The sequence below is a fragment of the Agrilus planipennis genome, unplaced genomic scaffold, assembly GCF_000699045.2.
Source record: "Agrilus planipennis isolate EAB-ADULT unplaced genomic scaffold, Apla_2.0 scaffold168, whole genome shotgun sequence".
Lineage (NCBI taxonomy): Eukaryota > Metazoa > Arthropoda > Insecta > Coleoptera > Buprestidae > Agrilus > Agrilus planipennis.
The window spans coordinates 34,242-50,083 of NW_020442443.1; positions in this window are offsets into that span (position 1 = coordinate 34,242).

Consider the following 15,842-nt stretch of genomic DNA (forward strand, 5'->3'; position numbering starts at 1 on the left):
ACCACCCTAAGTATAATCTGTTGCCCATCGTATTAAATTTAAACACATTCGTGCAGGTGTTGTTTAGTTTATGTACATGTCTTTGTAATAAAGTAGTCCCGTGCATGAACTTCATCCCGTCCTTGATTTACCGTATTCAGGCAAACTGAATTCCGTCCCGATTGAAAAAAGTTCATTCGTAATTACCTACTGATGAATTCCGTCCTATCATTGACATACATTTTACAGGAAACTACGGCAATGTTGCCAGATTTCATTTCATGTAACGAGAAACATATGTCCGTAGTATTATAAATAAGAAGTTAACTTGAACCTGTAATTTTGCGAAATTGATTGTACTATACCTCATTTACTTTCTCTAGCGATGTGCCCCTTCCAATGTCTTGGATGCGCGCTGGCAAAATCGTAGGTAGGGAGAAAAAAGTTCGTTATACTCTCGACTCTTGTTCATTAAACATACTTTTTCATACAGTACCTGCCAAAAGTTTTCTTCAATCATGAATAGTAGTGGGAGTTAAAAACAAGCGTTAAAGCCTATATGTCTACAAATATAAATAAATATCTCGTTGTTATTTTCAGTAGTAATTAGTACCAATAACAGCACATTTGAGCAATGCAATTGTAGTGGATAAAATGGTCAATTTTTCCGTGCAGTAGTATGCGAATTATACACTCCTCACCGGTTAAGAGTTTCGCCGAGAGTTGTCTCCTTCTTTTTCTGGCCTAGTGCTGTTCTTTTCTACTTTACGCCGGTCAAACTGAAGGTCACATCACTACAGAAAGTAAACGAAGTATATCTATCTTGAGAGGAGTTAAAGTGGGAGACAGTTAGGTTAGGATAGGCTACAGTGGCTAACAGTTCTCTTCTCATTCCCCAGCATCCCCACATACGTATATGCGATTACGTACACTACGGAGCTTGCAGGAGTGCACTACAAAACATGAAAATTAAGTAAATGTTTGTATGTCCAAAAGTTCACCGTACCTACTCGAGAGAAACACAGTTGAAGCATCGATGTTGTATTTCCTTTGTACTTTTTTTATTCATGGATCATGGATTGTTTGATGGTACGATGGTACGACCCGCCTGTAATAGTTATTTGTCCTTTTAACGGTGTAAATCGCTCATTTGAAATTAGTTCAATGTGTCACTCAATGTTATTGCAATGACGTTTAATACGGCAGGACTTTGTGATATGAACCTGATGTATGGCGAATGTGAATACAACATTGTACAGTCATCGACATCCTCAGCGAACGCAGAGACACCGACAATGTACACCCTACATTTGAGGGTTATAGGAAACGAAATCAAAGAGTCCATAGAAGACAACCCCCAAACTAGTACACAAGAAATAGCAAGAAACGTTCGATCCTCTCATACAACTAAGTGGCGAATTTTAAAAGAGTAGTTGCTGCATCCTTATCATTTGCAGCGAGCCTTATTTGAATATGATTTTCAGTCGTGAGTTAATCCTTGTCGGTGGTTTAGACAGAGAAGTGCTGCAGAGCTGTTTTTTCAATAGGGTGTTGTTTACAGACTTTGCTTTACGCGCTACGGAATTTTGAATCAGTATTGGTGCTATGCAAATTCGCATGTCGTGCAACCTTCGCAATTTCAAAAACTGTTTTTGGTAAACGTGTGGTGTTAAATTTTTGGATCAACCACCCGTATAAAGGTAACGCGCCTTCGGACTAATGGTGTCGACTACTGTTTACGTTACTTACTTTTGTGTTCATACATTTGCGTAGTGCTACCTGTAATGTATTTATTTAGTTTAATTAGTCCAAACATTGTGTGTAGCACTAAATTCTTTATGTTTATCTTAGACGTTCGATAATCGGCAATGTTTACAATCTCGATCAGTGTAGCTGCAGTTTTTATTGTATTACGCTATTCGGCAAACACCAATGGTGTTAATTCACGCACAGGACCAGTTTCAGATCGTAAATTGTTGTGATTTTCTTAAAAAAATGCCCTTAACCACGCTGTTGTTTATTGCATCTCCAAAGCTCAGCACTTATTTCTGTTACATCCTATATAAAGAGGGAGATGAATAAATTCATAATTTCTTCAGCAGTCTTTTCCATTTGTTGACCTGCATTTAATGTTAATACAATAACGAAAACATGTGGCTAACACACTCCTTTTATGTGGTTATTTTGCTACTCATAATTTTTGTCAACTTTTGAAACCGAACGGAATTGCTGTGTAGACTTTCTCTAACTTATAGTATAACCAGTACTAATACCACTACCATTGTCATAGGGGCGGTGTCATCCCACATACGGACCTTCTATTTGAGTATAGGTAATTAAACAACCCATTTGCGGACAGACAGATTTTTGAAATAAACGAAGTCTCTTCTAGGTACATTTTTTTTATTTTTACTTTAAAAGATGATACAGTTTTCTGGACTTTGAACTTTGATTGTCATTAACAAGAAGTAATTGAAAATTCAAAAGCTATAACTGCTATACCGAAGAATTAAGTTTTTAACTTCAAACAAATGATACTCTTGTTTGAAGTCTGTAATCGATAGTAATTTAGTGGTAATGTAACCATTAATTCACATCGATGAACACATAAAAGGGTTTCAAGCCTTAATTGCCATACTGTTTTTTTCCGCTTACTACGTAATAGTGCTGTTATGAAATTAATTGCTACATCATCAAAGTTTTACGTTTTTATAGTAACTCTTCGATACTACACACGAAGGGGGGGGACCAAAGCATATTTATGTAACTTACATCTATGTAATAATTATAATGAGAGCTTCTTTCTAACTTTCGATTTGTAAGAACTCAGACTATTTCAGTATATAATGTATCAAATACACCCTAATGTAAAAGACAATGTTCGGAAATATTTCAAGGACACATTTGTTGACTAAGATAACACTTCTCGTGGCCTCGCTCCGTCCCTACATTACTGATATAGCTATGGGAATGCTTTGTAAATATATACATATACTAAATAGTTTTAACTATTCCGTTCCCTGTTTCTTAAACTTGATCAGGGAAGTGTCTTAAAGTCAGTGAATGTGTGCTGTGTTGATTTCAGAAAAGGGTTTATTCACTGAGCGTTCTGCCTTTTATATTTGTCCACCTTTGCCCTTTATGCCCTTTATGTCCATTGCACATCTCAATATCATTCCTCAGTAACTGATGAATTTAGTAATAAAATGACGATGCCAATAGAACACGAATTATCAACTCATACATATACGATTCCTTGAGAGGGACACGAGCGCTCACACTAACTTTAACTTTAACTTTCCGGTGTTTTATTCTCACCAACCACTAATGCTGGTGAGCGGGCAGTCCCTCCGGACTTTGCCGGAAGGTAGGACAGAAGACCCTCTTCAGCCTCCTTTTAGGACTAGTGACAATGGGTGGGTAGTGGTTCGGGTGAAAAAGATGAGACGGACGAAATGAAGACAGAAGAGAATGAAAGATTATCTGTGGAATATTACTGCCTCAGCATTTGCCTAAGTGATCCAAGGAAACCACAGAAAAACTTGGACCAAGGCAGACGGGCCCGGAATCGAACCGGCGTCCTCCCGAATGCTAAGCAATAGTCTAAACCTCTAGGCGATGCTGCTCGGTGCGCTCGCACTTGTGTCTTCTTATTTATAGGCTAGACCCAGCCATATCTATTCTGACATTTTAATAACCAATTGAGCTATTAAGTGCCTTTCTGGGTATCCCCAATTAAAGAAATCATTATCTAATGTAAGCCCTTGATTCTTGACGCTGAGTCACTGGTGAGTAACACCACACATGCAAATCAAAGAAACTTTTCTCACCATAGCTTAACTGGAGGCCTTAGTGAATAAGTACTTGACACAACAACCTAATCACAAAATTCTTTCTCAGCATAACCTAAGCTATGGTTTATGAAAAATTGGATGGAGGATCAACTGTTGGCAAAGGAGAAGACGGAACCTTTGGTCTTCACTGTGAGGGAGGGGATATAGAGAAGAGCATGTTAAGCAAAACAAATTACTGTCGAACTATCCGATGGAACACTGGAGCATGACGTTACACTGTGTAATAGTAGCCGTTATAACTACGGTTGCCACCTTTTCAGGCTTTACATAAAGTATTTCTCGACTAAAACGTTAAAAAAAAGTACTCAGCATAAAAATAAAGTATTTTCTTTTTTGTTTTTAAAAACATATTTTTTGTTACACCTAGCAGCCAGTAACAAATTGCTGTCGCTCTTAAATACATTAATAGCCTCTAAACATGGCAAACAAAGAAATTTTGATCAGTAGTGGATGCCACAAGTATTAATAACAAGAAAAACGGATGTGTATCATGTCAGTACCTACATTAATAAAAGATATTAATTAATTTAAAAAGATGCATAGTAGGTAACAAATAAAAAATTCAATCATAGTGAATAATAAAGTTTCATAGTGAAAACAAGGATAAGGTATAATTTATAGACATAATTGTTTATTTATTTACTTATTTGTTTTATTTAATTAGTTAACAAGCTTAAAAACAAGGAAAATGTGATACGAGTATTCCTATATTGCAAATAGATGTGGAACGATTTACAAAATAACTGTCGTGCTAACAGGGAATGAGAAGCCATGGTGTTAATTAAATCTAAATGGTTTCCATAATTTTCGTAGAATACAGTACATTATGATGCATTACCAACATTAGGATGACGTTTTATCTATTTATCATGATTCATTCAATAGACATAATTTTCTGGATAATAGCTTTTTATATTTAGATAAAGGGTGTTTTTTTGTCCATCCATTAAAATCTCGCTTTAAGTCATTAAATCTAGTGCTCAGACGGGTCACACTTAATACGTGGAAAAAGTTGAACTACCTACGTACCCAATTTTTGTGTCAAAGGTAGTAATTTATGTCAGGCAGTTGTCAGTATAGAACTTTTAAATTAAAATTGGTTAATTCAGATTCATCTACTAAATTGTTATATATTTATACAGAAATAATAAGAAGTCATTATATGCATTCCCATTCTAATTAGATTATGTTCGTCTCGCTCATAACGGCATCATAATTATGATCAAAGACATACATCGACTTGCTAATACGAGCAGATAGAACACACAGAAATTTATTGTACATTTGCCCGATCATGTTGAACATTATGTCAGTTTTAGGGCACTAACTGCAAGAAGCACAACAAAAGATTGACTTTATGTATGCAAGTGGTACTAGGATCTATCTCGGTACGAAAGCCCAGCATTCTTAATGCCTATACCCACAACATCGATGTGATAATCAAAGATCAACTGTCTGTCAAACAATACACCAAGATCCCTTACTTAAAGCTACACGATTCAATGGAATTCCATCCATTATTAAATGTACAGGTCGGACGAAGGAAGCTGGCGAGCGGTCGCGCAGGTACTTGCCCATTTATGACCTGTTTGGGTAAGTCACTCGGAACCGATACACAAATAAGCTTTCAGTAGGCGTAAATTATAGTATTAATACAGATAGGACAGTAGCGTACTAGAAAATAATGGAGAAACATAACTTACCAAAAAGAAAAAATAAACCTATTGCTTTTGTTTTATAGTTAGTTTTCACATTCACTGTCATCATGAGAATCTCTATCACTATCACCAACATCAATAACTAGTTCTTCTGTTTGTCTGTCTATTACTTGCTCACTGATCCCTATTTTTAAATATTTAATCTACGCCCTGATAGGAATACTGAAGAAAGAGGGCTGCAATCGTTATACCTAAAATTGCCTACTTTTGCCACCGCGCCTCCACGCCATTTTAAAATTTCCGCCAGCGTCAGGCCTGTATATGACTCTGGTTTGAAGGCCTTTTTGCAGTAGTCATTGAATGAAGCGTAAGGCTCCTTATGGAATCTCTAAGGAATATCACTTCTGGCATCATAATAATTTGACATGGAACCTTTCACTTTTGCAAAAAATTAGGTTTTTTGTATAATTTATACTGACGCAATATATTAGAGCCGATACAATAATTAAATACACTTAAGAGATCTGTATAAAGAAGGTCTACCATGATATCACTTTCAAAAGTTTCTATATGAGATGAAAGATTAGTAACTATTGATTTGTCAATCAAAAATCCATACTGCTTGGTATTGATCTTTAAAATAAAAAAGTTGGACAGTTGCTTGTTGATGATGGAATCAAAAATTTTTATAAACAATGAGACTAATAGATCTATAATTTGTGACATTAGAATGTCCTTAGTAGGTCTAATTTGCAATAATTTGATTATTGGCGTAATTATTGAATTTTGAGGAAAACTATTCGGGAATATACTTGAAGCTTTAGATTTAGTCTCTGCAGTCAAAGAATGGATACATGTTTATAAAATGTTACCTGAATTTCTAAGGAAAAAATATTTAATGCGGAGCAATACTTACATTAGATTAACCAACAACCGCTGCTAAGTGTAAGCTATGCTTCCAACTTAGTTTTGTGTTTTAAAAAAATGGAAAAAGAAAATTTGAATGTTAAAGTTAAACAAATAATTTTGTTATATAATTTATGCGAGAGTATTCGACTTCTTCGAAAGCACCTTGGAAAATGGGGTAGGTACAGGTTAAGTTTATGGCCATCTCGTGTTCCACTTCTAAAAGCATCGAGGTTAAAGGTAAGGAGAACGAACATCATATGTGATATATCAGCTCACATGTCACGTAAATTTGAAGAACTTATGGTAGCACTGGCACCGGTATGTTTTCCCCAAGCAGTAGTAGAAGTTATACCAACCTGTATCAGAAACACGAAAGAATAATAATATTGTTGTGTATCAATAGTTTTCAGATAGATTTTATTAGATAGTCGATTATTTCTTTGGGCAGAAAAAAAATAAATCAAAACTCTATAGCACATTTGCAAGCAAAAGTGACTATATACTATGACAGAGAGCTTCTGTTTGGTGACTTCGCTGGTGACTATTCATCATCATAAGGCCGTCAGTCTTAAGACTGGTTGGACACACACCTCCACTCCTTCCTATCCGTAGCTAATCTTCGCATTTCCACAAAAATAGAACCCTGAACTATTTTCGAACAGTAATGTAATGTGGGTCTTCCTCTACCCTTCCTAACTCCCGTTTCTGCCTCTAATATGTCTCGGACTAGATCTTCATGCCTCAGAGGTGTCCTACCAATCTATCTCGCCCATTTCTTATTGATTTCCATAGAGTCTTCTGTATTCCTATTTTTTCTAATGCCTCTTCATTTATAATCTTCTATATCCACAGTATCCTCATCATTCGCCTGTAACACCACATTTCAAATGCTTCTAACCTTTCCTTTTCTGCCGCGCCCACCTTCCATGTTTCGCACCCGTACAGCGCCGCGATACAAACTTTCACCTTTAATAATGTTTTTCGAATTTCAAATTAAATTAATCGTTTGCCAACATAGAAGTGACTTCTCTTTATAGAAGGCGGCTCGACCCTGCGCTATCCTCTGCTTCATATCCCTACTATTCCTTCCGTCTTGACTTCCTGGATACCTAATAAGTAGCAGTAAATTACAAGAAACATTTACCTTGTTAAAGAAACAACAATTACTACTCTTTCTAAATTTCTGGGAGACGTTTATTAAACAGCGATCGTTCTTCTTTACTCGAGGCAACATGTCTAAATCCTAAGAAATATTTACAGATTATTAAAGCGAAGTCTTCTATGCAAGACCGTGAGGTAGCGATACTGAGTGCGACGGTATCAGAAAGCAAAGTCATTAGAACAAGCTACAAATTGTTTTTATGTTCTCTCCACTTGTTGTTTTCTAATTCCAACTTGCGTATAGAAGGCATAATCACAGGTAGAACAATTTAATGGGTAATGACAAAATAAAATACAAAGTATTAACACATTGTGGACAGCCTACTAAATCTATCACATCCTTAGTGGCAGAAGAGCTACCCTGATTTACTCTGTGGTTGATGCTGATTGCAGAACACAGGCCAATTTTTACCTGCTGTCTTAGTCGAAACTGTCTGCGACGCGCTGATGAGATCCAAAAAGATCGACATTGCGATTTTGAAAATTGTTTTCCATATCGTATCTCAAAAGATATGAGTGAGGTTCTTTAGCATTAGCCGGTTTTCATTTGCTTAAAGTTAATCAGTGAAAACTGAGAAGACCGGGAAATTAATGATAAATAGAACATACGGTATTTTTAGTCTCTCTATTGGGAAGTTACTTAGTATTGGTTCAACACATTATGTTTTGTGTTAATTTTGTCATTAAAAAATTGTACTAGACCTTCTGGAGTGGTTAACATGTAAAGTTTTATGCCGTAATTATGGTTTTTGTTTTTATGTGTTGTCTCAATCGAGAGGCAGCTCACATCCAGGAGAAAACATTTCGGACATTTTGCTAGTGTAGAAATCTATAATGTGTCGAATTTTGTAGCGCCTAACTTTAGGCATTGACTCATTTCTGTCATTATAAAAATGCTGTGGATGGAAAAATTGTCAAAACTATATTTTCTGTTTTCATAACCTGAATGGGTGCATATACTTACAAAGTGAATAAAAATATTCAATTAATATTAGATACGTATAGCTTTCAGAGATTTTGACAGAAGTAGGCGTAAAATTTCAATGTTACCAAAGCCACGTCTAAATTTTATTAACCATTTAAAGGTTTGCCTCGTATATAAAGAGAAAAGAAAATTGATCAAATCAAAGTAAACTATAAATTAACAGAAAATATTAAATAAATATACAATTATACGATATTTATGCGATTATTCAAAGTATTAAAATCACAGAATATTCAATAGTTCATTTTTTCAAGGACATTTTTCGGACATTGGATGCATGAAAATAGTAAACTAATTATATATACAAATATCGAAGCTTTTGTAAATAGCATCTAATATCGGTATCCTTTAAGACCTAAACGTATACAAATTTACTTTTATTATCTTTACAACAGACAAACCGAATCGCGGTTCTTCAGTGCTGATGAACTCCAAACGAATTGAGAAACTTTTGGTAAATATTTGCCCAATGGGGGAAGTTACATTTGAAATGTAAAAAATGAAGACGCCATTAACTGTTGGTTAGACTACGAGTAAAAATAAAAAGAATTATAACACTACCGAATCTCTAAAACACCTCCAAACTGGCACCACATTAAAAAAGATGTGAAAGAGCCCTCAAAAAATGTCTCTTTAAAAAACATAACATAATGGCACCAAAACAGCATCACGTACAAAATCATCTAAAAAAGCACCAAAACGTACCGTAGGTATATAAAAATGGAAATATTGATTAATTAATACCAATTTATCTATCAGATATTTAAATTATTATTAATGTTAACCCATGCATATGTACAGTTACAGACGATTATTTTTTTGAAAAAAAATTATATGTAAATTATATGTTTATCTATGGTTACATATTTTCATTTTTACTAGCTCTCAGAGATATACTTTACAAAAATTTTTGAAAAACTATCTACCTCATCAGTATCCAATTTATAATTATCCGCCTCATTCAAACCACTATCAACATTACCACCCACAATTTCACGCCCAGTCACAAAATTATTATGAAAATAGTAATAATAACCACTTTAATAAGTACATAAGTCTACAAAAATCTGTAATCCTTGATACATGCGGAATAGTGCGCAGATTTCTTAACAGTACTGACATATCCCCCTTTTCAGAAAACACAACAGGTTAAATAAGAAGCAGAGTTTTTAATACTCACTGATCATATTTTAGGGCAAGAAGAACCGTTAGCTCCCTAAATTTTAAGAACAGAAAATTGGTTTCTATATCCCAAAAGATGTGAGTGAGGTTCTTTGGCATTAGCCCGTCTTCACTTGCTTAAAGTTACCAGTGCAAACTGAGAAGACCAGGAGAATAATAATCATAATAATGAGAATAGTGATAATAGTTATAACATTATTAATTTGTAGTTGTTTAAAAAATAAAAAAAAATACAGCGTGTAATTATACAACACGCTACTGAAGTGAAACTTCTTCAAACACACATCAAACATGCCGGGATAGGGGTTAAGGAATTGGTTTAATCTTTAATGGTATTATTTGTACACTATGCTTCGCACGGGTGCAATGCTGATAGTAAATATACTATAGAATGTCTTTATATACAACAATCACAGTTTTTTTGTCATTAGACAATACAAACCGGCCGGTACCGCCACAACCGCTATGTTCCTGCATTTTAAGTCTGTAATATTTTCGAACATATTCATTTAAATTACATGCTGTAAAGGGCCATATTGATCTATATTAATGCACAATGTATTCAAAAGTACTTAATTGGATAAGGATTAGTGCTGTATTGCTTAAAATCGCTTCGTAAATAAGCCATTATTTCTCGTAAAAAGTAAAGGATAAAAAATGCTTATTGTGGGTTATCCCTAAGAGATAGACATATACCATCGCGGACTTTTTTGTAGACCTTTTTAATGTATACAATACTGTAGTATATTATTGTGATCTATCTCGTAGGGTTCAGCCAGCGTTTGCAATGTAATTGCAAAAAAATATATTTATTTACGACCACATTACAATCCTCTAAAATTATTAGTGTTTCTCTACTATATTATGCATGTATTATACATATAAACCTTCCTCTCGAATTGCTCTATCTATTAAAGAAAACCGCATTAAAATCCGTTGCGTAATTTTAAAGATCTAAGTATACATAGGGACAGACAGCGGGGGAAATGCGTTGCATGATTTCGTTACACAGCAACTCGCATGAAACGAACTTACCGTGCGTAAAGTTTCTTAACTTTTTATTAAAATCAATGTAAAATCTCCAAATTTTAGTATCCCTTTAGTGCTGTTTCGGCGCTTTTTTAATATAAATGGGTCGCTCTTTCGGTGTTACTTTAGTAGCTTTGTGGAAAGCAATCGGTGCTATATGCCTGTTCTTTTCGTACTAAATGCGGTACTGTTTCAGTACTCCATTCGTGTACAATCGGTGGTTTAGTCCTGCAAACGGACCTTTTCCAGTAGTATTTGTTTTATTTATGGAGCTAGTTTGGTCGTAATTCGGTAGAGTAAAGTTGAAAAGAATAATTTTTACTCTCGGGACATAATTTGATTAAAACAAACTCTAAGATGGTTTCATAATAATTTAACTGTTATGCGACTACCTATCTACAAGTTTGTCTTAATTAATTATTTATTATAAAGCTGATTATTTACATGCATACTGCATTATCTGGTTATCGTATAGAAGCGGAACCAACGCAGTTTTATTTACGATGACGCGTTACTAGCAATTATCGTGTGTTAAGCTTCCTAGCGTTTGGGCTTATATCAATTTTACACCAAACAATCAGCATCATCAAAAGAGTACCGTCCTTGGCATACAGTTCTTATCAGAAACGCCTTCGTACAATCAAACAGAGAGATAACAATTAGCCCGTACGCATACATGCATGAGCATAAACAAAATCAATAATTTTAACAATACGGTCGTCATGAGATAATTTTAGCCGCAACAAAGTTCGTGTTGGCTCTTAATTAACAGGGACTGAATGACGATGCAATATTCAAAAACTGTTAGCGAAATTACTGAAATTTATAATGCCGATAAGGGCAGCAACGTGTAGCACGCGATTAGGGGTAGTAGCGCACTCGGGGTTGGCCAGTTCGCGCAAAGTCGACGGTGGATGTTGTAGGCGTTGCGACGCTCGTTCCTCGGTAGTATTACCACCGACGCTTGCAATTTCTCCGTTTAATGTTCAGCGCGTTTTCGCACGCGGTTAAAAGTACGATCGGATTATTAAAAGTTTACAAAAGACATTATTGTTAATAGTATAATTGTTTAATTAATCGTGACATACGTGCTTTGAAATACTGTTAAAAGCGTGTTTCACGCATGTGATCCTTTAACCTTTGACCTTACTCGCACTCGTGATGTTTAAAATACTGGTCTACACACTTCTGCATTTGAATGCAGGTAAGTTTCTAACAAAAATCTTATTAGTATTATATTGTATTGTATTGTATTGTATTACTCATTTATGTAAATAATCCTTAAAAAGAAGAAACTGTTAAAGTGGTAGTAGATATACTATCCTCGAAGAAATTAAACTCTCATTAGCCTTAGGAGATCTGCGAATTTACCAAAGTTTAGAACTTCAGTCTCTCTCTCACAATCCTTACGTTTCCTACAAGGAAGGAATGTAAAATGAAACCCTTTTATTTCATAATTTATGCAGTCATTTGAAATAAACTTATGGTAAACTTAATTTACGGGAACTTTTATAAATTCATACCATTAGGTGTCATGATAAAGATAAAAGGTATAAGAATATCTCCAGAGAATATTTTTTAATTACTTGTACATAAGTTATTAATATTTTTCAAGTTAACGTGCGTCCATTTTAATTCCTCAATTGTTAGAGCCAACTTGTTGATCAACAGTTTATTATCGACGCGACGTTATTCGCTCAATTTATTCGAATATCAAGGATTTATTTCAAAACTAGCTGATTAATTTTGTCTTGAATTATTTGTGGAAGTCCAGAGAAGGTTTAAAAGGTGAATAAATATGAAATTAGCCAAATTGATCCATCCGTTCTCGAGTTTTAGCGAGACTAACGAATAGCAATTCATTTTCATATATATATTAGAATAAATAAAAATGAAGAATAGAGAAATCGAATATATTACTTTACCCATATTAATAACTTTGAACAAAATTTTATCTTTATATTCGTCGTTTTTGTGTATTTTTAATGACATTTGGTTATATTTATCTTTTTGTTGGAAAGGCACTTGTAACCACATAGCGTTATTTTCTATACAGGTAAGGCAAAACGCGAACACAAATGCATAATTTGGTGAACGTGTAGAATATATTCTTTTATCCACATTTATGAAAAATATCACTTGCTTCTATGAAAACTGTCCTTAACTAACCAAACTCACAAAATTATTTAAAGAAAAGGGTGAAAGCTCTAAATTGTATTTATTAGACTAATATTACATCATTATTTCTATGAAAAGATGGTATTTGTAACAATTTTCCTATATCACGTAGTATGTTCGGTTCTCAACTTGTTAGTAGAGTATACATACAGGGTGTTCCACCTAAGGCGGTTTTGTCCATAATTCGGTTATTATACTTTTAATAAAAAAAATGGTTTTCTAAAAGTGAACTAAAATTGTATGGTGCATACACAGAACACATTTTTAGTCATACAGAGTGTTCCATTCTGGAAGAATATTTTTGGTTTCCTTGTTTAATTTTCAGTCCACTTTATTAACAGTTCCCTACGCCTATCTCTAGTAGTTTTGAGATATTCAACTGTTTTTGAAAAAAATACGATTTGAAGGTTTTAAATGAGACCAGATGGCATCAAAACTATAAAAGCTACAAACCTGCGGTTTGTACAGTTCATTTCAGCCACGTACCTTCGAAACCTACTTTTGACAATCTTATTAGACGGATAACTTTTTCTTTAAGTTGAATGACTCATATTGAATGATACCATTCGGCGCCAAATTAAAAGGCCTTTATATAGATATCAGGTTTTATATATACTTATCTTTAACAGTTTTCCAGAAAAAAAAGGACTATTTTATATTTAAAACCCTAATATCAGTAGAAAGAGATTTTAATTTGCCATCGGAAGTAATCATTTAATATGGGAAATTCCATTAAAAAAAAGAAGTTATTCGTCTTACAAAATTGTGAAAAGTAGGTTTTGATATTTCCGGCTCTGAATAACGTACACATTTTACCCATAGCATACGGTAATTCGTGTTAAACCGAACTATCCACACCGCAGGTTTTTTAGCTTTTATGGTTTAGATGATATTTGGTTTCATTTAAACACCTGCAATAGTGTTTTTTTTTGTAAATGTAAGAATATGCAGGATGTTCCATTTAAAATAGAGATGTTAGGTGTCGTATTCTTATAAGGATATCTTCTTTCATCGTCCTTAACAACGTAGTGTAGGTCCCAAAAATTATCCGATGTTGGTACAAAAATTGATTTTTTTAAAAGTAGAAAAAAGAGACTGTGGTACATAATAATTAATAAAAAAACTAAAAAGAAGACTCACCCCTAATTACCACAAAAACTTTTTCACTTCATACGTGGGCATTATCAACGCGAGACTCTCAAAAAGTTTTTGTGGTAATTAGGGGTGAGTCTTCTTTTTAATGTTTTAATCAACCTCTTAAATTTTGTTGATTCTCGAGAATTTCTCTTCAGTCAAGAACCTGTTTACAATGCTACGTTTTGTACCAATTTTATGTTTACTTTTCCCGAGTATTATTATCTAACTCCTACGGTATACTAAACTGAAAAAGAATTATAAACTGTGACGATTTCGTTTCAATTTTGGTGTCTTAAAGGATCTTAAGGACAATTCACTTGTAAATTACATTAAACAATCATTTCAATAGGGTCCTTAATTTTTAATTTCGAATTAATTTACCAGCAACACAACATTAATTAATACCATCGATTGTTAACAGCCTTTCCTGTTTCCTTCAAAAACATTTTTATATAAATACAAACCTCTAATGGAAAATAGGACTCCTACAAGAACGTATTTAATTTAGGAAAAAGAAAATATTAAGTCATCGGAGAATTTCGGTCCTTGAAAACTTTGTTTTCTCTTCAATATTGGTTTGGTCAATAGGTCTTTCTCAAAAAATTAAATTTTACAATATGTACAATTAATTTATAGAGATTTTACAGGACAGTGAAGTGGAGTTTGTTACAATTTTTGGGAAATGAACGGGAAGTTATGCGTTTGATGTTTTTTACGACTGTAACTATATTGAGATTATTCACAAGCAGTACCTGTATAAACTAAACTACCAAGAAGAACTTCGTACAATATTAAATAAAGTTCAATGCAATTAAGGGTTGGAAGATTTTTTTATTTATGAAGAACAATAATCATAAATAAAACCTTCTAACCCTTAATTACTTTAAACTTTATATAATATTATCCAAACTAAGGGATAAAATGGATAATAGAACTTCATACATATCATCCCTTTCCCCAAATTTCACAAGTTGTAACCAACCCCATTTCAATACCCTGTAGATCCCTATAAATTCATGTTACACACATCAAAATAAGTAATCTCTTTTGAGAAGGGTCACTTGGCTGAAACAATATTTAAGAGAAAATAAACTATTCAAATGATGAAACTCTTTAGTGTTCTATTGATATCATTTTTCTAAGAATCTTTCACAATCAGTGTTCCGAACAAAGTTTAAATAATAAAGAAATATAAACCCTAAAAATTAATCTTTATCTTAATTAAACATTTTTTTTTAATTTCTCAAAAATGCGGTGATAGGTAGGTAGGTGTATTGAGAAATTAAAAAATGTGAAAACCCTAATCATTTGCGAGTGGGAACAACTAATAGTAGATATAAATTTTTTTGAATTGATAGTGCAATCTTGTCATACTGTTTAGCGTAGTTAAGTATACTTCGTTTAGTTCCTGTAGCGATGTGACCTTCAGTTTGACCGGCGCAAAGTAGAAAAGAACAGCACTAGGCCAAAAAAGAAAGGAGACAACTCTCGGCCAAACTGTTAACCGGTGAGGAGCTATAATACTGTAGTACTGTGGTACTGTACTACCTACTGCACGGAAAAATTGACCATTTTATCCACTACAATTGCATTGCTCAAATGTGCTGTTATTGGTACCATTTACTACTGAAAATATCAACGAGATGTTTATTTATGTTTGAAGACATATTTAAGGCTTTAACGCTTGTTTTCGACTCGCACTACTATTCATGATTGAACAAAACTTTTGGCAGGTACTGTATGAAAAAGTATGTTTAATGAACAAGAGTC